Source organism: Lutra lutra, chromosome 4, assembly GCF_902655055.1.
Source record: "Lutra lutra chromosome 4, mLutLut1.2, whole genome shotgun sequence".
Taxonomy (NCBI): Eukaryota; Metazoa; Chordata; class Mammalia; order Carnivora; family Mustelidae; genus Lutra; species Lutra lutra.
In genome coordinates this window covers 27,905,288-27,927,512 of record NC_062281.1, presented here as the reverse complement: position 1 = coordinate 27,927,512, position 22,225 = coordinate 27,905,288, and the positions used below count along the sequence as shown (strand labels likewise).

At 35.1% G+C, this 22,225-nt stretch overlaps 1 long non-coding RNA gene across 2 annotated transcripts in view; it reads left to right on the top strand.

Annotated features, from left to right (window-relative positions):
* LOC125099329 (uncharacterized) overlaps positions 1 to 22,225 on the top strand; it is a 291,963-nt gene that overhangs the window by 242,175 nt on the left and 27,563 nt on the right. The window contains exon 3 of one of the 2 annotated variants that reach the window (XR_007127104.1): positions 18,858 to 18,903. This is a non-coding gene — a long non-coding RNA (uncharacterized LOC125099329). Of the gene's footprint in view, positions 1 to 18,857; positions 19,055 to 22,225 lie in introns of those variants that run through there. The other variant, XR_007127105.1, reaches the window with a different exon arrangement.

Below are 22,225 nucleotides of genomic sequence, written 5' to 3'. Positions count from 1 at the left end.
GCTCTTACATTCAGTAAATGGGTATATGCTTCTGTGTAAATTAGATGAATTGATTTCTTCTTTTTTGTGTATAATTTGAATTAGCTTTCTCTAAAATTTAAATAAAGTGAAAATCTTCGATAATACAAATTTTATATTTGAACCTTAAATTTGTTAGTAGAATAAATAAAGTGAATTGATTTAAAAATGGCATAAGAGAATAAATTTATTTGCAAATATCTAGGAATTTTATTTATTTTTTTCATATTTTTACTTAAATTCTGGTTAGTTTACAAATAGTATAATATTGGTTTCAGGAGTAGAATTTAGTGAATCATCTCTTACATAAAACAACTAATGCTCAACACAAGAAGAGAATAAATTTTAAAAACAGCAAAACAAAAACTTAAGTAGAATATCATAATATCATAAACATTACCTTTTTTCCCATGATGGTTCTGTATGGAACATAAGAGGTAAGTTTCACATTCAGAATCAACATTATTTTGAGTTAATATAGTAAAAAATTGACAAAGTGGGAATAATATTTTCTGTTTCTACCACAATTAGGGATTACTACCCTAATCTAAGAAGAGCTTCCCACAACAGTAAAACCAATATTCCTACCCAAAATAGGAAATTCAATGAATAAACAGGTGTCACAGAAGAAAAAATATAACAAAATTGATTTATAAATTGTTTTTTCATCTAGTGTTAGCTTTTTATTATTTTTACATTAAAATTTTGATGGGCTCTACCAGTGGAAACATCTAAATCTTTTCTTTTTTTGGCAGGAAGTAAGCAGAGTGTGGTAAATTTTTTATTGTCAATTCTGTTTTTTAATAAATACAGGGCTACCTCAGTTTTCTTTTTTTCCTTCAGATAGTTTTACTTCTTTCAAGGAATTTGCTCAGATTATTTAGGTATCAAATTTATTGGAATAATCTGTTTAAAACAGACCTTTATTATAATCTTTTTATTTTTTATAATTTATTTGTTTTTAAGATTTTATTATTTATTTATTTGACAGAGAGAGAGAGAGAGAGAGCGAGCACACAAGCAGGGAGAGTGGGAGAGAGAGAAGCAGGCTCTCCACTGAGCAGGGAGCCCAATGCAGGGTTTGATCCCATGATGCCAGGATCATGACCTGAGGCAAAGGCAGACACTTAGACTGAGTCACACAGGTGCCCCATTATAATCTTTTTAATGAGAATCTTTTAATAAGAACTGCTGAGACATTTTCTTGCATTCCTGCTATAAGAAATGGATTTTAACTCATTTTTTCATGATAAGTCTGGCTAGAAGTTTACCAATTTTATTGATATTTTCAAAAACGTCTTTTGGCTTCGTTAATTTTCTGTACTGTTGTTCCTTTATTATTTCATTAATTTATACTTTTATCAGTAGTGTTTCCTTTTTCCACTTTTTAAAAATTTGCTGTTCTATTTCTAGCTTCTTAAGGTAGAAACTTAGATAAGTATTTTTTTTTTTTTTTTTTGACAGATAGAGATCACAGGTAGGCAGCAAGGCAGGCAGAGAGAGAGAGGAGGAAGCGGGCTCCCTGCCGAGCAGAGAGCCCGATGTGGGGCTCGATCCCAGGACCCTGGGATCATGACCTGAGCTGAAGGCAGAGGCTTTAACCCACTGAGCCACCCAGGCTCCCCAAAACTTAGATAAGTATTTAAACCCTCTGTCATTTTCTATATAATCATTTAAAACTAAGTATTTTCCTGTGATTGCTGCCTTAACAACATTCCACAAATTTTTATGTTTTGTTGTATTGACATCCTGTTAAAAACATTTTCTAATTTTTATTTTTAATTTTTTTCTTTGACATTTGTATCCTTTAGTGTCGTGCTATTTACTTTCTAATATTTAGAGAATTCTCACATATCATTTTTTATTGATTTCTTTTTTAAGACTCTATTTATTCATCCGAGAGAGAGAGAGAGCACAAACAGGATGGGTGGCAGTCAGGGAGAGAAACAGGCTCCCTGCTGAGCAAGGACCATGACGGGGGCTCAATCCCAGAATCCTGGGATCATGACCTGAGCTGAAGGGTCATTAACCAACTGAGCCACCCAGATGCCCCCTTATTGATTTCTCAAGCAATTCTACTGTATTTAATCACATAGTATAGATGGTTTCAGTCCTTTTAAATTTATTGAGACTCCTTTATTGTCCGATATATAGTCTATTTGGTTCAATGATCAGTGAGTACTTGGAAAGAATATGTATTTTGCTGCAGTTGGGTAGTATTCTATAAATGACAAATGGGTGAAAGTGGTTAGTGGTACTTGTTTTATCCATTTCTCAGAGAGGAGGGTTAGAGGTCCCAAATATAATTGTGGATTTATTTATTTCTTTAAGTTCTGGATGTTTTTACTTTAATTATTTGAAACATCTCTCATTTGGCACTTGCACGTTTAGGATAAGTATGTAGTCCTTCCTGATAAACTGACACTTTTTCACCATAAAATATGCCACTTTGCCTCTGGTAACATTCTTTAGCCTGAGAATTTATCTGATACTAATAAGGCCACTTCAGTTTTCTCTTCTTTTCTTTTTTACATTGTGGTGAAATATACATGAAATTCACCCTTTTAACCACTTTTAAGTATACAATTCAATAGCCTTAGTGCATTCACATTGCTGTGAAACTATCACCACTATTCATCTCCAGAGATTTTCATCATCTTAAACTCTGTAGTCACTAAATAATAACTCCCTCTCTTCCCTTCCCCATTCTACTTTCTGTTCTATATATTTGACTATTCTATGTATTTGACATGAATAAAATCATATGATATTTTTTCCTTTTGTGTCTGGCTTATTTCACTTAGCACAATGACTTCACAGTTTATCCATGTTGTAACAGGTATCTGTATTCCATTTCTTTTTAAAGCTAAATGATATTCCATTGTCCAGATATATATGACACTTTCATAGATTGATGAACACTTGGGTTGCTTATGCCTTTAAGCTATAGTAAATATTGCTGCTGTGAACAATGCTGTACAAATATTTATTTGAACCCCTGCTCAATTTTGTGGGGGTACACACCTAAAAGTGGAATTGCTGTTTCATAGAGTATTTCAATGTTAATTTTTTGAGGAACTACTGTAATGTTTTCCACAGTGGCTGCACTAGTTTGCATTCCTACCATCAATGCATAAGAGTTCAAGTTCTCCACATCCTCACCAACCCTTATTATGATCTGTGGGCTTTTTGTGGGGGTTCGGGGCAGGAGGGAAAGAATAGCTATGCTACTGGTATGAAGTGGTATCTCATTGTAGTTTTGATTTGCATTTCTCTCTATGACAGTTCTGTTGAGTATCTTTTCATTTGCTTATTAGCCATTTTGTTGAAATCTCTATTCAAGTGTTTTGTGCATTTTCGCATTGATTTTGTTGTAGTGGTGTTTGTTGAATTTAGAGGAGTCCTCTAAATATTCTGGATTTTAATCCCTTATCGAGTATTGACTTGCAAATATTTTCTTCCTTTCTCTGGTGTGCTTTTTCACTCAGCTGATCGTGTACTTTGATGCACAAAAGTTCTTAATTATGATAAAGTCCAATTTATCTAATTTTTTTTTAAAGATTTTATTTATTTATTTGACAGACAGAGATCACAAGTAGGCAGAGAGGCAGGCAGAGAGAGAGAGGTGGAGGCAGGCTTCCTGCGGAGCAGAGAGCCCGATGCGGGGCTCGATCCCAGGACACCGGGATCATGACCTGAGCTGAAGGCAGAGGCTTAACCCACTGAGCCACCCAGGTGCCCCCAATTTATCTAATTTTTACTTGCTTGTGCTCTTAAGTGTAATATCCAAGAAGTCATTGGCAAATCCAATGTTGTAAACATTTTGCTCTCTATCTTCTTCTAAATCTTTATGGTTATACCTGTTATGTTTAGATCTTTAATCTACTTTAAGTTAAATTTTATATTTTAAGTGTAGTTTTTTAAAGTAAGTGTCCAATTTCATTCTTTTTCATGTGTATATCCAGTTTCCCCAGTTTCAGTTGTTAAAAAGACTACCCTTTCCCCATTGAATGGTCTTGGCACTTAGGTGAAAATCCTTTTGAGTGAGATATTTGTGTATAAATATGTATGTATACGTGAATGTGAATGTGAGGGTGTGTGTGTATCACTCATATATATCCTTCTTTATTCTATTCTACTGGTCTATTGTCTGTCTTGGTACTACACTGTTTTGATTTACTGTTTCTTTTCATTAATATTTGTATGGTATATAATTGCTTATTTAAATTTATCATATATTCATCTTTTTACCTAAGTTCATTTCTTTTAGCATCACCGAGCTAACATAACTATAGTTAAAATCTGATTCATTCACTACTACCAATATGACCCTTTCATTTATTTGTATAACGCTGCAGTGCCAACTACCTTCATTTTCTTTCTGCCTGAGACATTTCCTTTGCTATTTCTTACAATGCAGGTTTACTGGAGATTAATTTACTTATTTTTTTATTTACCTAGAAATATCTCCAGTTTGTCTTTATGTTTGGAGTATTTTTTTTCTTTCTTTATATTTATCATGTTTATAGTTCACTAAGCTTCTAGGATGTATAAGTTTAGGTTTTTTGGCCAGACTGAAAAAAAAAAGTCATAATTTTTCTTAAAAATAGATATGTTCTTCTATTTTCTCATTTCTTTTTGGAACGCCTCTTTCACATAATTTAGACAAGTTGTCATTGTCACGACATCCTTGAGACTATGTTCATGGTTTATAGCCCATTATCTTTCTTTGCTTTTATTTGAGTGGTTTCTACTGTCCATTCCTCCTGTCTCCAGATCTTTTGTTTGTTCTTCTTCTTCTTCTTTTTTTTTATTTTATTTATTTGACAGTAAGAGGGAAAGCATAAATAGGGGGAGTGGCAGGCAGAGGGAGAGGGAGAAACATGCTCCCCGTGGAGCAGAGAGCCCAATGTGGGACTCTATCTTACAACCCTGGATCATGACCTGAGCTGAGGGCAGACACTTACCAACTGAGCCATCCAGATGCCCCATCAAATGTTTTCTTTTGTATTGTCCAATCTGTTGTTAGGCTGGCCTTTAGACATTATATTATTTGGTCTAAAATTTCAATTTTTTATTATTTAGAATTCTCTGACCTCTCCATCCATTCACATTTTTCTTTTAAATCCTTAAGCATAATTCTAATAGCTATTTTTGAATACTTGTCTGCTAATTCTAATTAATTCACTAAATTGCTAAGTGGCTAATATACTGTATAGTACCTATAAAATAATATCACTGAACATTCTTTTAGCTAGCAATAGTTTAGAATTTCATTTGATCCTTAATCTCCCACTTGAAAAAATTATTTCTCATGAGGTCAGACTAGAAAATTCACAGATACAGCTTTCAGTATTTGCTATGTATTTCTAGAAGCAAAGTTTTAACAAAGTTCTTGTCCGAATACTTAAAACAATGAGAAAGGGACATTCATGAGTATTCAAGGACAGTTTTTATGACACTTGTGTGCCTGTTTGGACAAATTCCAGCTGAGGTAGCCTTACATTTTCATAAACGACATGTTAGTGAGATTGTGGAGGAGAAGATGTGTAGTGCTGACTTACATACTGTTTACACGAAGCATTCACTACAAGAAATTGACAATTGTGAACACCAGATTTTCTTAGGTCTGTTCACAAGTGAGGGCAGTATCACAAGGTGGTTTGGTAGAAAGGAAAGTTTGTATTATTGAATCTACTGGAACGTCAATTAACCACATCAAACAACCAGTATTCTATGTAAAACAGGGCCTATGATGAAAAAATAGCATCAAGAAAGATCCCTAATGTTTCCCCACTACCTTCCATCTACTTTGCCTATCGCTCCAACAGAATTTCAGTGATACTACAGGGATTCACTCTCAGAGATGTCTAACTACAGATTACACAGTCTTCATCTGTTCCCTATGTAGCACCATCCCCAAGGCAGACAGTCCACGACATTTGATGAAATTCACTAAACAACCTAAGAATAGCTATAAATAGAGAAGTTCTTTAGAGTCATACAGGAATAGGCAAACCACCATCTTTCAGGGATAATTTTTATTGATTGTCTGCCCTGGACCAGACACTAATTATGTGTATGGGCTTCCCCAGCCTAAGAGGAAACAGAACAATGGTGTTTTACATGAGCTCACTGAATTACTTCAAAATAATTTCTACACTGTGGTATACTGTTCAAAAGAATTGTGTCCCCAGTGATGTTTGTCTCCAATTCCCACTAATACCTACTGAATTGGTAATTTGTAATAATAGGAGAAGAGTCGTCTTTCCATACCCAAACCAGTAAAAATACTTTAGGAAACTGCAAGTATGATAGACAGCTGCTCTGTAAACGGAAGTGTAATTGAGCTCAATTTAGATTTATTTTTCCAACAAGCATCATGTTTCCAGAGATCTACAGAAGCAAAAATATACAGGTTGTATATGTCTTTATAGGAATACATCCATAATCTATACCTTTGAAATACTCCAGAAAATGAATTTGGAAGGAAGGCTGTTTTTTGGTTTAGGGGAAGAGTTCTCCAGAGACAATCCAATTCCCTGGATGAATTTTGGATACAAAGAAATTCTCTGAAAATATATTCACTTTTCTGGATGAGGGCTATAAAGTCAGTATTTATTTTAAAATCCTAGCCAGTTATGTAATACTTGGATATTACTCATTCTATGTCTATCTATGGTTTTTTTGTCTCTCCCCAAGGTGATATTGTTTTGAGGCAGATATTAATTTAATCTCGAGTCTAGGTCAAACATTGTCTTTTATTGAATGACAGTGCTCACAACTCTAAGTTTTATGAAGTGTTAAACAGTTTCACAAACTCATTTGTTACATAAAGTGCGGTTCAATAGAGCATTGAAATCATGAACAATATTTTGATAAAATATTAACTAAAATCCTTTCTTATATATTCTCCATAAATAGACAAAGACATTCATTTTGAAGTTTTATCTTTGAGAAACTTGAATATATAGAAAGTTCTTACAAGTTTCTTATATTCATAATTAATGAAATATCATTGTAAGATATTACAGTACTTTTGGGGAAAGTAACATGGATAGAAGAAAATCTCATTATCAAGGAATTTTATATGCAAATTAAAATTTATTTCTTTGAACTGGATGAGATGAATCAAAAACCTGCATATAAATTTTCAGAGCTATTCAAGCATAGTCTGCAAAACAGAAAACAAGAAACTTTTAATTAAAAATTCAATAAGTGGTAGATGAAGTGCTCAAAATTATTGTTGACTGAAGTAGAAGAAAAGATAAATCAAGTGAATGATGGGAAGGAAAAGAGAATGTTAAATAAGAAAATAGAGGGGAAGGAGAAATCTTTAAACATACTTTAAAAAATATCTTTAAAGATTTTTTTTTTATTAGTTAACCTTATGTCTGCTAAGTATGTGAATCACAAGATGAGGAAGTCACACAAAAATATAAGATAGTCATAATAAAAACACTTTAAATTTCATACAATTTTTAAATTTATAAAAAGAGAGAAAGACATTTTATCCTAGGGACATTTTATCCTAGAGCAGAATAAAGAGATTGAGATGTTAGTTATTCTCTAGGGAAGAATCTGTTTTTATAAACAATTTGAAATTGCCAGTGCAGGTTGTATGACCATAAAGCATGAAGATTGCAAATAAGTAAATATGGAAGGAATTATCTCACTTAAATAGAAACCCCATTGTGTAATTTACAATAAAAATTGGGCTCTCATGCATGGTTTAGAACATGCCTAGAGCATCTGTTTTTATAATGCTTACAAAGCATTATTGTATACCTGAGTAGGGAGAGATCAGGAGCCTGTGGCTTAGTTGGCCTACACAGTCTTTTTCATGAGGGTGAACAGTATACACCAGCCAGCTGTACTCAGTTACAACCTTCCATCAAGAACTTCCCAGGCAATACTTAGCTAGTTCACCTAAATGAGACTTGGGCTCTTGTGTTTGGAAACATTGTTGCAAGTTTTGTTTTTTTTTTTCTTTTTTTCCCCCTCTTTGGTCTCTTCATGAAAAGAGGCAAAAGGTTATTTTCATCCTGGGGCATGAAGAATTCATTTACCAATAAGCTTAAGTAGAAGTGGATTTATAGATGTATTGTATTATTTAAATTAAGGTAGGTATAATAGGATCTTGGAAAGAAATAATGTCATGCTTAAGAGAGGTGATGGAGGAGTTTAAAGGAGGGAGGATTACCAGTGTGGATAGGGTGAAGGGGAACTATGAAATGATGATATGAAACTCTGGGTCTAACAGCAATGGGAAACTTTTATCACTCTTGGAACTGTAGAGGCATACAAATGGGTCCATTAGAATTAAACAAGAACTGTAGAAGAACTTCTACCTGTAGAAGATGACCACTGGATGGTATTTGTAGACTTTGAGGTACCTGCATGTGGGAAGAACAGTGACAAATAATCCAACTTATCTCCTCATCATTGTGTCTCCTGTCACCTCCTCATGCTGCATGAACCTGACTATAAGTAGAAGTCATGTGACTTCCAGATAATGTCATATGTAGAAATCAAATGCCAAGGAGGCAGAGCAGAGATCAATCCAGAGAAACAAAAGGATACTCAGAACACCTCACTCTAGCATCTCACAGCACCCACACTTAATCTTTGTAAAAATGAAAAAGTTCTTCTCCAAATCCCAAAGATAGTGTTCTATCAGATACTATTCCTTTATGCAGTGATTTCAGTTCACATATACTTCTGTTATGGGTTGAATTGTGTTCCCTCCTCTTCCCAACATATACTGACACCCTAATGCTTGGTTCCCAGTGGATGTGACTTCATTTAGAAATAAGGTTTCTAAAGATATAATCAGGTTAAGATGAGGCCAACAGATCCTTAATCTAAAATGACTCACGTCTTTATAAGAAAAGAGGAGTTTGGACACAAACACACATATAGAGAATGTCATGTGAAGACACAGCCACAGAGGAAGATAGTCATGTGAAAATGGCTGAGGAAATATATGTTAAAAAAAATTATGAAACCAGACATTCTCTCCACAAAGTTACTAAAGAAGTTATCTAATTTTTTTGTATTATTGAATGAGCATTAAATAGGAATGTGATGTACAAAACAGAAAATCTACCAGAAGATTGCAGAGACAGAAAGAAATTTCACTCTTTTATATATCCAAGCAGATATAACCATTACATACATGTTCTCAGGATAAAGTATAACTAGTCTTCAAGTAAGAGGCCTTGATAGTACCATTTGTCACACACAGTTCATACTAAGTTTACGTGGTAATTTACGTTACCTTCTGTCAACTAAATGGCTTTATCCAAAGGAAAAAACAAACTATTTTCTCTGAGGCTTACATCTCAAAGAGATGGCTTCCATCACAAAGATATGGCTTCCATTTATTTGAGATAAACATTCCTGAATCATAAAGCTGATATGAGGCCTACCTAGTCTAGTTTTTAAAAGGACCTACTTAAATTTCAAAGAGGAGAAAGTATTTACAATGATAAGTTTTCTAAATTAGATGCTCCAAGGATAATGAGGGGAAAAAAATCTCTTCCCCTATTTTCAACTGCAATTAATCCTCTAGCTTTTAATTTTTATTTGACCTTAAAGGGCAGAGGCAAACTGGAGTTATGGGGCTATCAGCCATGATCCCCCAGGTTTACCAGAAACTGCAAGAGGCAAAACAGATTTCTCCTCTAGAGCCTTTGAAGGGGGCCTGGTCCTGCCAACACACTGAATTCGGCATTCTAACCTCCAAAACTGTGAGAGAGTAAATTTATGCTATTTCAGTCATTCCATTTGTGGTACTTTGTTATGGTAACCCTCAGAAACTAACACAAATTCCATTTAAAACTTAAAATGTTGGGGCGCCTGGGTGGCTCAGTGGGTTAAGCCCCTGCCTTCGGCTCAGGTCATGATCCCAGGTCCTGGGTTCAAGCCCCACATTGGGCTTTCTGCTCAGCAGTGAGCCTGCTTCCTCCTCTCTCTCTGCCTGCCTCTCTGCCTACTTGTGATTTCTCTCTGTCAAATAAATAAATAAAATCTTAAAAAAAAAAACTTAAAATGTTAACAACCAACAGTTCCTTTACATAAGTTAGCAGAAAAATTGTGAGAATATAAGAAAGAAATTAATTATCCTAAAGTATAGCTTTTTAGTTGTATCTTCTATTTCTTGGTCACAGATTATGTTGATAATCAGTTTTATCCCTGAACTACACATTTCCTGTTCTTGGACCTTCTAGCAGCATGGTGGAACAAAGATGTTTACCAAATGGTGTGAGCCTAATTTAATACTCTCAAAATCCAACTACTTACTGGTCCTAAGTATTTTCCCACTAACCAATAATATTAGCAATGGGACTATTAACAGGATCTCCTTATTTCAAGACTTTTTTGTCCTCATTATGTAACATTTATCCAATTCCTTCTTGGATAAATCATTCTGTCCACTAGAGTCAGAGAGCCCAAGATATCCATGTAGTAAACAGCTTTTAATTCAGCTGATAGGTTATTGGATAGAAATATTCCTTGTGTACTAGGATTACTTAGGTATGTAGGTATGCACTGACCCCAGTGCCATGAAGATATGAACAAAAATTCCCTAAATGAATAGTTAGTGTATAATAATGAAAGAGGCCATTGGCATTCCATCATCTATTTCCCAGACCTATCACTTCTCACTGTGTTGGAAACAGGACCATTTCACTCTTTTCTGTAGCTATACATACAGAGACAGAGAAAATAGAAGGTCTTTGGTTTGAAGACAAAGTTTATTCTTACAGCAAAGCAGAAATGGAATAAAATTATAATGCGGATTTCTAGAGTCCCAATTCCCACAGAGTGATGTAGTGAATTACATTTGATAACTGTTCATACAGTGTCAGTATATATTACAGGATAGAAGCATGATCTGCCACAAGGCTATGAGACTGATCTCATACAGAAACTTCTGGAAAACTTGCCCACCCCTTCTCCCCGACCCTGTGCAAAGACAAAGATTATTTGGATTTTCCTGAAATAAAAGCAAATGTTTTTGGAAAGGGAGGAAGATATGCCTAATCTAACTGCCTTGAAATATAAGCAAATTGCTTCTGGGAGTGATGTCTCTGGTGGGAATTACTGTCTTTATCTTTACTTGTCCAGTAAAAGAAATAATTTTGCTCCAAAGGGATAGCTTGCCTTTTTGTTTCCAGAGCTGCATATTTCTAAAGATTCCAGATAATGCCTAGATGTGTAATGCCTCCACACATACATGGAAAATGCCTTCCAACAAATGTAATACTAATCAAATAGACTACCTAAATTTGAAGAAAATGTCAAAGTCAAGTTTGGCAATAATACAAAAAACTAGAAATATCATGTAATGTGGTTGAGTACATAGATTAGTATCACTATTTTACGAAATTGTTTAGTAGTATCTACCAAAACTGATCAGCACACTCTATCACAAAACAAAGCAATTCCACTTTTAGTAATATACTACAGATGAGCAAGATTATTCCAAAAGACATACTCAAGAATACATACATATATACATACATACATATATACATATGTTGAGTAGTGTTGCTCTAAACTGGGGAAAAAAACAGCTATCAGTCAAGAGTAGATTGAATCACTACCTCACAGTGTATTGGTAAAGATCAATAAAATAATAAAAATAAACTATTGCTACAGTTAACAACCCAGATGAATTTACAAACATAATGTTTCATGAAGTAAGTCTGTCATATATATGTTGGGTAATTTCCTCACACATGCAACTTTTTATGCAAAAATAAATTATGTTAGAAGATTAATATTTAATATTTATCTTTGATGAGATTAATTTTGGGGAAGACCACAAATGAGGCTTTTGGGATTCAGAAAATTTTTCCATCTTTGTGTTTAGAGATTCCATGGATGTGTTCACTTTGTAAAAATTCACTTACAATGCCCTTACAATGTATGTTGCTAACAATATGTTCATTACACTTCAATTCCAAAAGTTAAAAAATGATTTCATAGAATTTTAGTTGTAAAATACATAGTTTTATGATAAACTCTGATGAAATTTGATTTATGTAAACTCCAGTTTAAGCACTTAAAATATTGTAAAATACCATTCAAAATGTCTATTATGCCCATACAAATAAAGCTATATTTTTATGTGCAATCAACTATATGCTAAAAAGTTTTCATTAAAAGTGGTTTTTTTAAGCTATTCTGTTTATGGTGGCAATAAATAAATGCTTCAATATCTTAATTCAAATGTAATTCAGTTAGTATCTCTAAAGATCTATAAAACTGTTATTTATGTTGGGATTTCTTTTAGCTTTGGGCTTTAGTATAGCACTATTAAAAATGCAATTATGTCAGTTATACAAGTGTAATAATAAACAAAAATTAACTGCATGAATTTCATCTCAGCTTAAGTAGCTAAATGATCAAAACATAATTATCTTCATATTTCAAAAATAAATATTAAAAGCAAAATTTTATGAATAAGCCTCACATCCAAAAATGATGATGTTATTTTAAAGTTACACCTATGTTAAGGTGAATCTCTTGTTTTCCTTGAATTTTTACTATGACTTGTGTGACAACTCAAAAAATGAAAATAACACCTTCAGAAGTATATAATGTAGAAAATTCCTAGTTAAAAACTGAAAAAAACCTTCAAGTCTTCAAGTTATAATTAATTATTGGGAATTAGATTTCCCAAAACAATATGGAGATACATTAAACCATGAAAAATACAAATGATTATTCATTATAATAATTTTATCTTAGGCATTTTTTCCCCTTAAAATTCACCCTAAATCTAAATCCTCAATATCTCTCTACCGTATTGTTCCTGGTAGTCTCTTATTCCCATTGAAAGAAATTACTACACACTCACCTGAAAGCAAGACAAATGTATTACCAGTTGGTCAAAAATCCCAGATAAATCTTGCTGATCAAAGTCAAGGCAGAGGCTGGAATGGTTCCTTCAGAGGAAATAATCTATTTCCTTACCTTGTCCTGCATTCTTTGGCTTGTGGCCACTTTCTCCATCATCAAAGCCAGCAATGTCTGGTTGAGCTTTTTTTTTTTCCACATGACTTTATTCTGACACTCCCCTTTTTGGGCAGATCTCCCTCTGCCTCTGTTGTATAAGGACATTTCTGATTACATTAAGGCCATCTGGATAATCCAGGGTCATCTCTGTAATTCAAATCCTTAATTTAATTACAGCCACAAAGTCCTTTTTACCATGTGAGGTAATATATTCACAGGGTCTAGGGTTAACATGTGGGTATCTTTGAAGGTCTGCTTTTCAGCCTTCCACAGTTTTGTTTTTGTTTTTTTTTTTTTTTTTTTTCATTTACTTGGTCCATTTTAAATCTTAGACTCATTTCTAGAGGAGTGGAGATTAGGAAGAATAGTGATACCAAGGGAAACTAAAAGTTATAGTGCCACCATCTGGGAAGGCAGGAATATAGAGAAGAAAGGAAGGAAGGAAGGAAGGAAGGAAGAAAAAGAGAGAAAGAAAGAAAGGAAGGAAGGAAGGTAGGTAGGTAGTTACTTCCAGGAGAATGGATTAAGTACTACTTCACCTTTCTAGGAACAGAGAAAATTTTCTGATATGAAGCCAGGTTTGAAGGATACCTCAATTAGCAGCCCAGGTCCACAAAAGGAACAAAAAGTCCATGAGGCAATGCAGGTCCACAAAATATTCAAATTATGGTAACTGTTACAAATCATGTCCAAACAAATAAAAGTGTGTATGTGGGTCCAAACCAAAAAAAGTGTGTATTAAAGAAAACTAAATTGGTAGTATTTGTTGTTGGTTTTTGGACATGAAGATATGGTAAACCAAGAACCTTAAATCAATATATACTATAAAGTTTCAAATGTGGTGATAAAAAACAATTATGAATTTTGTCATGCTCAAATACTGAGAACTGTTGAACCATGGGATAAACTCATTTTCCAGATGAATTTCTTTTTAATATTGAGTTTTGAGAGTTCTTTGTATATTCTAAACACTAGTTCTTTGTTAGGTATTTGATTTGTAAGTATCTTCTCCCAGTCTATAGTTTGTCTTTTTACCCAAGTAACAAGGTCATTCACAGAGCAAAAGATTTTAGCTTTGATGAGGTCCAATTTCCAAGTTCCTTTTATGGATCTGTTTTTGGTATCAAGTCTAGGAACTTTTTGCCTCAACCTAGATTCCAGTGATTTTTTGTCTTTTTTTTTTTTTTTAATTAAGAAGTTAGTTCACATAGTCCTATTTGAAGAGACATTAAATGTTAAAATCATTTACGACTCTGTGTTTTTGAATGCTATAAACTTTAGTATGAGAAAAACTACCAATTCAATGAAGTATCTGTATTCATTTTCTGTTGTTCCTGCAACAATTTACCATAACATTGGTAGCTTAAACAAATTTAGTATCTTAAGAGTTCTGGAGAGCAGAAGTCCAAAATGGGTCTTAATTGGCTAAAATCAAGCATTGGCAGGGTAGTGTTCCTTTCTGGAAACTCTATAAGAGACAGATTTCTTGCCTACTCCATTTCTAGCTGCTGCTCATGTTCTTTAGCTCACGCCCCTTTGCAACTTTAAAGCAGACGACTGGTCAAGTATCCTTTGTATCACATCACTGTGACATTGACGCTCCTGTAATCCTCTTTCATTTATAAAAATCCTTGTGGTTATTTTAGACCTGCCCAAATAATCCAGAATATTCTCTCCATCTCTTCCAGTTCAGCTGTTTATCAACCTTAATTCCACCTGTAGCTGTTATTCCTCCTCTCCATGGAACATAGCTGTTAGGGTCCATGATCAAAGGAACGAGACTGATATAAAGCGAAAATCAAACAAAGTTTTATTTCATGCCAAGCATCAAAAATCAAACTGACCGGTCAGGGCTGTCTCTTACGAAAAGACGACGACGACGACGATTCTGACAAGGTCACTCCCAAGAAGGCCGCTCTGGACGAGGCTGCTCGGCAGATAAGGCCGCTCCCCAGTTGGAGCCACTCCCAAGAAGAGGCCACTCCCAAGAAGGCTGCTGCTGGTGAGGTTGCTCCCCAGACAGGGCCGCTCCCAAGAAGAGGCCACTCGGGATGAAGCCGCTCCCAGGACGAGGCCACTCCCAACGACGAAGAGGCAATGACGACAGCGACGATGACAAGGATGACAACACCGATGACACAGACTCTGCTCCCCATGACTCCACTCTGACAAGGCTGCCCCCCAGAGGCGGCCACCACTCCAGACGAGGCCACTCACTGATGAAGCCACTCCCCAGTCGAGGCCGCTGCTAGTGAGGTTGCTCCCTCGACAGGGCTGCTCCCTGGACAAGGCTGCTCTGGCGAGGCTGCTCCCCGGACAGGGCTGCTCCCCAGACAGGGGTTGTTCCGGCGAGGCTGCTCCCCAGACAAGGCTGCTCCGGCGAGGCCACTCTGGAGGAAGCCTCTTCCCTGATGAAGCTGCTCCCACAGGGCCACTCACCAAGGAGGCCTCTTTCCAGAAGAAGCCGCTCCCCGGAATGACACAGCTCCATCGAGGCAGCGGCTCAGGGTTCGCAGCAAGGTTGCTGGCCTCTAGGCCATTCCCCGCGGCGCTGCTGCTGAGGGTCGTGGTGTGTGGGCGGAACCGCTGGCGTCTGGACCGCTGGCGGCTCGGGGCTGCTGCCGGCGTTGCTTATAGCTCTTACAAGAGCTGTTACAGCCCCTATAGCTCTTACAAGAGCTGTTACAGCTCTTCTTCTGCTCCCACTGACTCTTCTCTCTGCTGCTCCTGCTGACTCTTCTTCTGCTGCTGCTCCCCTGACTCTTCCCCTTCTGCTTCCCCTTCTTCCTTCTTCCTCCGACCCCTCTCCTTCTTCTCCTCTCAACAGCTTCACAAACCAACCTTTATGGGGGTGATTGAGCCCCGCCCCTACACAGGCGGTCAATTGAATCCCAATTCACCCCAGTGGATATACTCGTGCCCCACCGATTGGACGTCTCCACCCAGCCTGCCCCGCCCCTACATCCGGGGTCCACAAGCCAGTTCCTCTGGGAGGGGCAGGCCCTTACAATAGCATACGTTTTCCAAGGATTAGACCATGAACGTATTTGGAGGGGGACATTCTTCTGTCTACCACATTTCCTATAAATGGTAGCAAAACTGTTGAGCAGAATATGGTGCTTGAACTAATCTCTTGACATTCTATAGCTGTAAACATCACAAAGATCTTAATGTAATCTTAATTTTCAAAGTTTTATCTGACTTCCTTTCATGCTTCTTAAAATAAGCATGAGCACATGCTAATGTTAGTTTTGGTTGCTGTAACAACATGCACTAAGAAACTTGCTAGCAGAATATCTTCAATAGGGATTAATAAAAAGGAAACCTCAGCTGTTCCTTGTTTGTCTTTCTTCGCTTGTCCCTACTACTAACTAAGGTCTGAACAAGCAGTGACAAAACAACCCAGGTGGAAAAATAACTTTCTAGGGTTAGAGCTTTTTTTCCAGGAGCTTTTAACCAGGAGTATAAAACAGTATTGAACAAAGGCCACAAAGGGTGATAAAAAAAAAAAAGAAGAAGAAGAAGAAAAGACCATGTTAAAACTATTCCTTAAAAAAAATCCTATTAACCCCAGGTGAAAATTCGCTGTAGGCCACATTGTTAAATATCCAAACTCCTGGTTGAACAGGACTGTTGACTACAACACAACCACCTTCTAATGGTCTTAGCCATGTCTAATATTACCTCGTAGGATAATAAATTTTAAAGACATCTTTTTTTCTTGGGTTAGAATGGGAATGTTTCATTCCATGCAAACCATAGTGTCTGCTTTCCTTTACATATGCTATGAATACAGGGAAATGGAAAACAGAAATGATTAATCATTTATCTTTCAAAATGTTTAGAGAGAAAATGATAAGCTTTGCCTCAGTGGGTATTTTAAATTCTGCACCAATATTTTAAATAAAAGATAAATTTTATTCCATTTCCATTTTCCTCTTAAATTTGTTTCTTTTTCCACATTAATTCCATGCCCAAATTGTAGTGCACCACATAGCCCAACACAGGGCTTGAACTCATAACCCCGTGGTCAAGACCTTTGCCAAGATTAAGACTCTGATGCTTAACCAACTGAGCCACCTAGGCATGTCCTTTTAAGTTTTAAAAGATAATAATTTTGCTTACTTAATAAACACCACTATAATTGGACTGTAAAATTTTAGCCCAATTTTAAATGTAGATTTTTAGAATAATCCCATCATTTTTGTTTTGTTGCATATATCAAAAATAAAAAATCTGTGATAAAAATTAGATTAGTTTTAAATTAAAGCTATTCTTTTGCACCTTTTCAGTTTGGCACTAAGTACACATTTCTTCAAGAAATATTTTTTTTAGCATTTACTATATTCCAGTAATTGTTTTATTTTCACAGAGTAGATATAGCAAAGACAAAATAGAAAGCCTCTCTCTTCAAGCTTACATTGTAATAGGAGAAGGAGAAAATACACAATATATATTATGTGAGATTATAAAATGAAGGAATTTAATGCATGATGAAAAGTACAGAATGAGGGATGCCTGGGTGGCTCAGTTAGTTAAGTGTCTGCCTTTGGCTCAGGTCATGATCTCAGGGTCCTGGGACTGAGTTCCACATTGGGCTCCTTGCTTAGCGGAGAGCCTGCTTCTCCCTCAGCCTGCTTCACCTGCCACTCCACTTGCTTGTGCTCTCTTTCTCTCTGACAGATGAATATAAAATTTAAGAAAAAAATACAGAGTGAAAAGAGATAGTAAAATTTTCTCAGTTGTAGTCTTTTTTAATACTTTATTGACAGACAATAGTCACACAGACATTATGCTATTTAAAATATATAAAAGTAATCTGCGTTACTCAGACAATGGAGATTCAGACTCAGACCACAAAACACAATAGATACTTATTTCAAATAGTTTGCTTGTAAGGGGCTATTATAGAAACTATATTATAACAGAAGAAGCCTAGATGTCTACAACAGATAAATGGATAAAGAGGAGGTAGGTATATACAATGGAATATTATGCAGCCATCAAAAATGAAATCTTGCCATTTGCAACTACGTGGATGGAACTAAATGGTATTATGCTAAGTGAAATAAGTCAATCAGAGAAAGAGAATTGTCATATGATCTCACTGATATGTGGAATTTGAGAAACAAGACAGAGGATCATAGGGGAAGAGAGGAAAAAAATGAAACAAGATGAAGCCAGAGAGAGAGAGACAAACCATAAGAGACTCTTAATCTCAGGAAACAAACTGAGGGTTGGCTGGAAGGGAGAGGGGTTGGAGGAATGGGGTGGCTAGGTGATTGACATTGGGCAGGGTATGTGCTATGGTGAGTGCTGTGAATTGTGTAAGACTGATGAATCACAGACCTGTACCCCTGAAACAAATACTACATTATATGTTAATAAAAAAAAAAACTATAACTAATGCATTTCAAAAAATACTGATTACTGAATAAAGCCTCAAACTGAAAGTAGTCCTTAATGAATCACAAAGTTAAAACTGTCACCTATCATGTTTAATTTTTGGGTTTTTTTGAGCAGTTTTAAATATGAAAGGTATTAATTTTCATGCATTATTAATCCATGATTTGGGGAGTTTAAGCTTTTTGTTTGTTTGTTTTTACTCATTTGAAAGAAAAACGAAAGCAAAGACATTGAACAAGAATAAAAATTCAGATAGCCACCTTTATTTTAGGTAAATTACACGTTTTTACCCAAGATTTAGTGATTTCAATGGGAGAATGAAGGTCATAAATGAAGAGGTTGTGTTAAATTTATAATTTGAAACTATTATGTCCACTCAAGAGTCTTTTTTTTTTTTCTTTCAGTGATTTCAGTTCTGGTGTGAATATGCAGAAGACAGACGATACATAAGTAGGTTTCCATCTCATCATATTATCTTTCTGCATAATTAATATAGGAGACTTTGTGATGCGCATTGAGAATACAAAAATCAGTGGGGTATTTTCATTTTATCCAAATAGCTAATAAACTACAGATGGGTTGGCAAATAGTTTTCCTTTAATTTGCTTGGTCTAATCTATTGTTAGTGGTTGCTTACAGCTCTATATGAGAAACATTACTTAAATATTATATACAGTGAAAAAGTCTCCTTTTCAAATTTGTAATATCAGCCATGGGTAAAGAATGAGTAAGTATTTATCCATTTGTTGTGTATTACATATGTTGAACCTAATCTTCCTACTACATGCAGTTATTTTTAAAAAATGGTTATGTGAATTAAAATTTTAAAATTATTAGGTGTTAACTATAGAAAGGAGAAAGGAAGAAATTGCTTTCCCTCAATCAGGATTATATTTTCTTAAATTATATTTAAGAAGAGTAGGGGAAAAAAAAGAAGAGTTAGGGAATACAGAAGAGTATATGATATGAGAGGAGAGAGACAGATTTCATTTATTAAGAACTGCCTGCAGTGGAACATGTATTCTACAGGTAATTTTATTGTTATTCTTAATAAAAATGTCCAACAAATCCCTTACAGAGTTTTACTCACACCTAAGTAAATTCTTCATAACGATTCAATTTCATCATGTAATTAGAATGGGATTTAACATTAATATCCCTAAATTATATAATTAATTACAGGCAGCTTCAATTACAATTACTAATTGATACTGAGCCTCTAGCTTAACTCCTGGAGGTAATCAATTTTACAATAGGAGTTGTGAAAAAATAGATCACATTAGCCTACTATGACAAAATTTTGTTTTACTAAACAGCTCAAGAAAACAGTACTACAAAATTTGGTAGTACAATTTCTCCCAAAGTTCTGTTATTTATCAGCTTTTTCGTGTCATCAGTACCAGCTATAGCTTGTTAGAATTTCACCTGTGGGATAAGTGAATTAATAAAAGAAGAAAGATACAGAAATAAAATAGATTTCTCAACTTCTCAAGATTTTTAAAAAATATTTATTTATTTGACAGATATCACAAGTAGTCAAAGAGGCAGGCAGAGAGAGAGGAGGATGCAGGCTCACTGCTGAGCAGAGAGCCCAATGTGGGGCTCTATCCCAGGACCCTGAGACCATGACCTGAGCAGAAGGCAGAGGCTTTAACCCACTGAGCTACCCAGGTGCCCCAACTTCTCAAGATTTCAACGAATATGGTTAATCTTAAATATGGTGAATACAGAGGATTCTTTATTCTTTTGCATCTTTTAAGCAACTAAGTTGGGGCATAAGATTTTTAATTTGGTGGCACAAAGTATTATGGGTACATTTCTTAAAATGCAGGTACCTGAATTCCACTCAGAGCATCTGATTAAGAGAACTGTGGCCCATGGATTAAAATTTTAGAAACACTGATTTTGAGAGAAAGGTAGCGGGAATTTGTGACCCTCAGGTAACTTAAAAAGCTGAACAGACAAAATTGATCTGATGTATTTTTTTCTTTTTCTTTGTGAAGCTAAAATCATCACATCAGGGAGAGGTGAAGGAGGTCCTTCTGTCTAAATGATAAATAGTTTGAATCAAAACTTGTATAAATTTGTATTAAGTCCTTTCAGTGTATCATTTTGAAATGTTCTCCTTAGTTTAACTTTTTTTCAGTAACCACTACCAATATAAATTGAATGGAGTTAGGAAAGAAAAATTCTCAAATAGGGATATATAGGAAAATCTTGGACTTCATTCAGAAATTTGAGCACTATTTCTTTATGAGTACTGGATCACTCAAGTGATGTAAAAGTGGATGTCTATTGGGCGGCAGAACTTGATCATGCCTCCAATCATATGCTCAAATAAATAGTAATGGCATGCACAAGTTTATTGAGACCACCATACTCATGACATATAGGTAAGTGTAAAACCATTGTATGTGTGAAGAACACGGAGATAAGGATCACTTTGGAGACTAGTAATTCATAAATTTGATTGCTAAAGTTGAAGCTAAGACCCCAGACTTAGTTACAATTAAAGCCCTTCTAAATTTTTGTCATCACAACTTGTTTTTATGTTATAAACCTGTGGGTATTTAATAAATACCCATTTTATCTCCATTAACTTGAAATACCCCATCTATTATTTTAAAAAAGTACACACATGCATGAGTAATACTTTATAGAAATTTTCTAAATACTTTCATGTTATCATATATGTAATATATCACAATAGTACTATGTGCGGTATATGATAATATTATATGTTATATATAATTATATGTTACTTAAATATTACAATACTGCTGTAAGTATATGTGTATTTATATGAGAGAATAACATTTCATTTAGAACTTGGTTGGATGCAAGTGATAGAAAACCTAAATCGAATTGCCTAAAACAAAATAAAGAAATTATTGACTTACATAAATGAAAATCGAAGACTATAGTTAGATTCAAACACAGCTGTATTAAATATTGAAAAAAACACAAGATTTGTATTCACTGTATCTATTGATTTGACTTTCTTTACCTGAATGTATTTATTTTGAAGACTGTGTGGAGATCTGATGGCTGTAGATACTGTTTTTAGTCTTCCAGGATCAAATCTAACAATGTCATTATCACTAACTATTCTAGCATTACCAGTGGGATCTGAATAGCTTAGCTCTTTAGCTTGTTCCATGAACCTAGCCTCAATCCTCTCCCTATAGACAGGGGAGTGTCAGTTAGGTGAACAAAACCATTAATTGCCACACCTCCTCATCCATTCATGCACTGATTGATACTTGGGTTGTTTCCATATCTTGGTTATTATAAGTAATGCTGTAATAAGCACAGGAGTGCGTGTTTCTTTTCCAACTAGCGTTTTCACTTACTTCAGGTAAATAGCTAGTAGTGGAATTATTGAATTACATGGTATTTCTATTTTTAATTTTGAGGAAACTCTATACTGTTTTCCACAGTGACTATATCAGTTTATGTTCCCCCCAATAATGAGTACATGAGAGTTCCTTTTTCTCCAAATGCTCACCAGTATGTGTTGTTTCTTGTTTTTTTTTTTTTTATTTTAGCCATTCTGACATGTGCAAGGTGATAACTCACTGTAGTTTTGATTTGCATTTCCCTGATGATGAGTAATGTTGAGCATCTTGTCATGTGTCTGTTGGCTGTCTGTATGTCTTCTTTAGAAAAATGTTTATTCAGGTCCTGTGCCCATTTTTCAATTGGGTTATTTGGGTTTTTTGGTGTTGAGTTGTATAAATTCATAATATATTTTGGATATTAGTTCCTTATC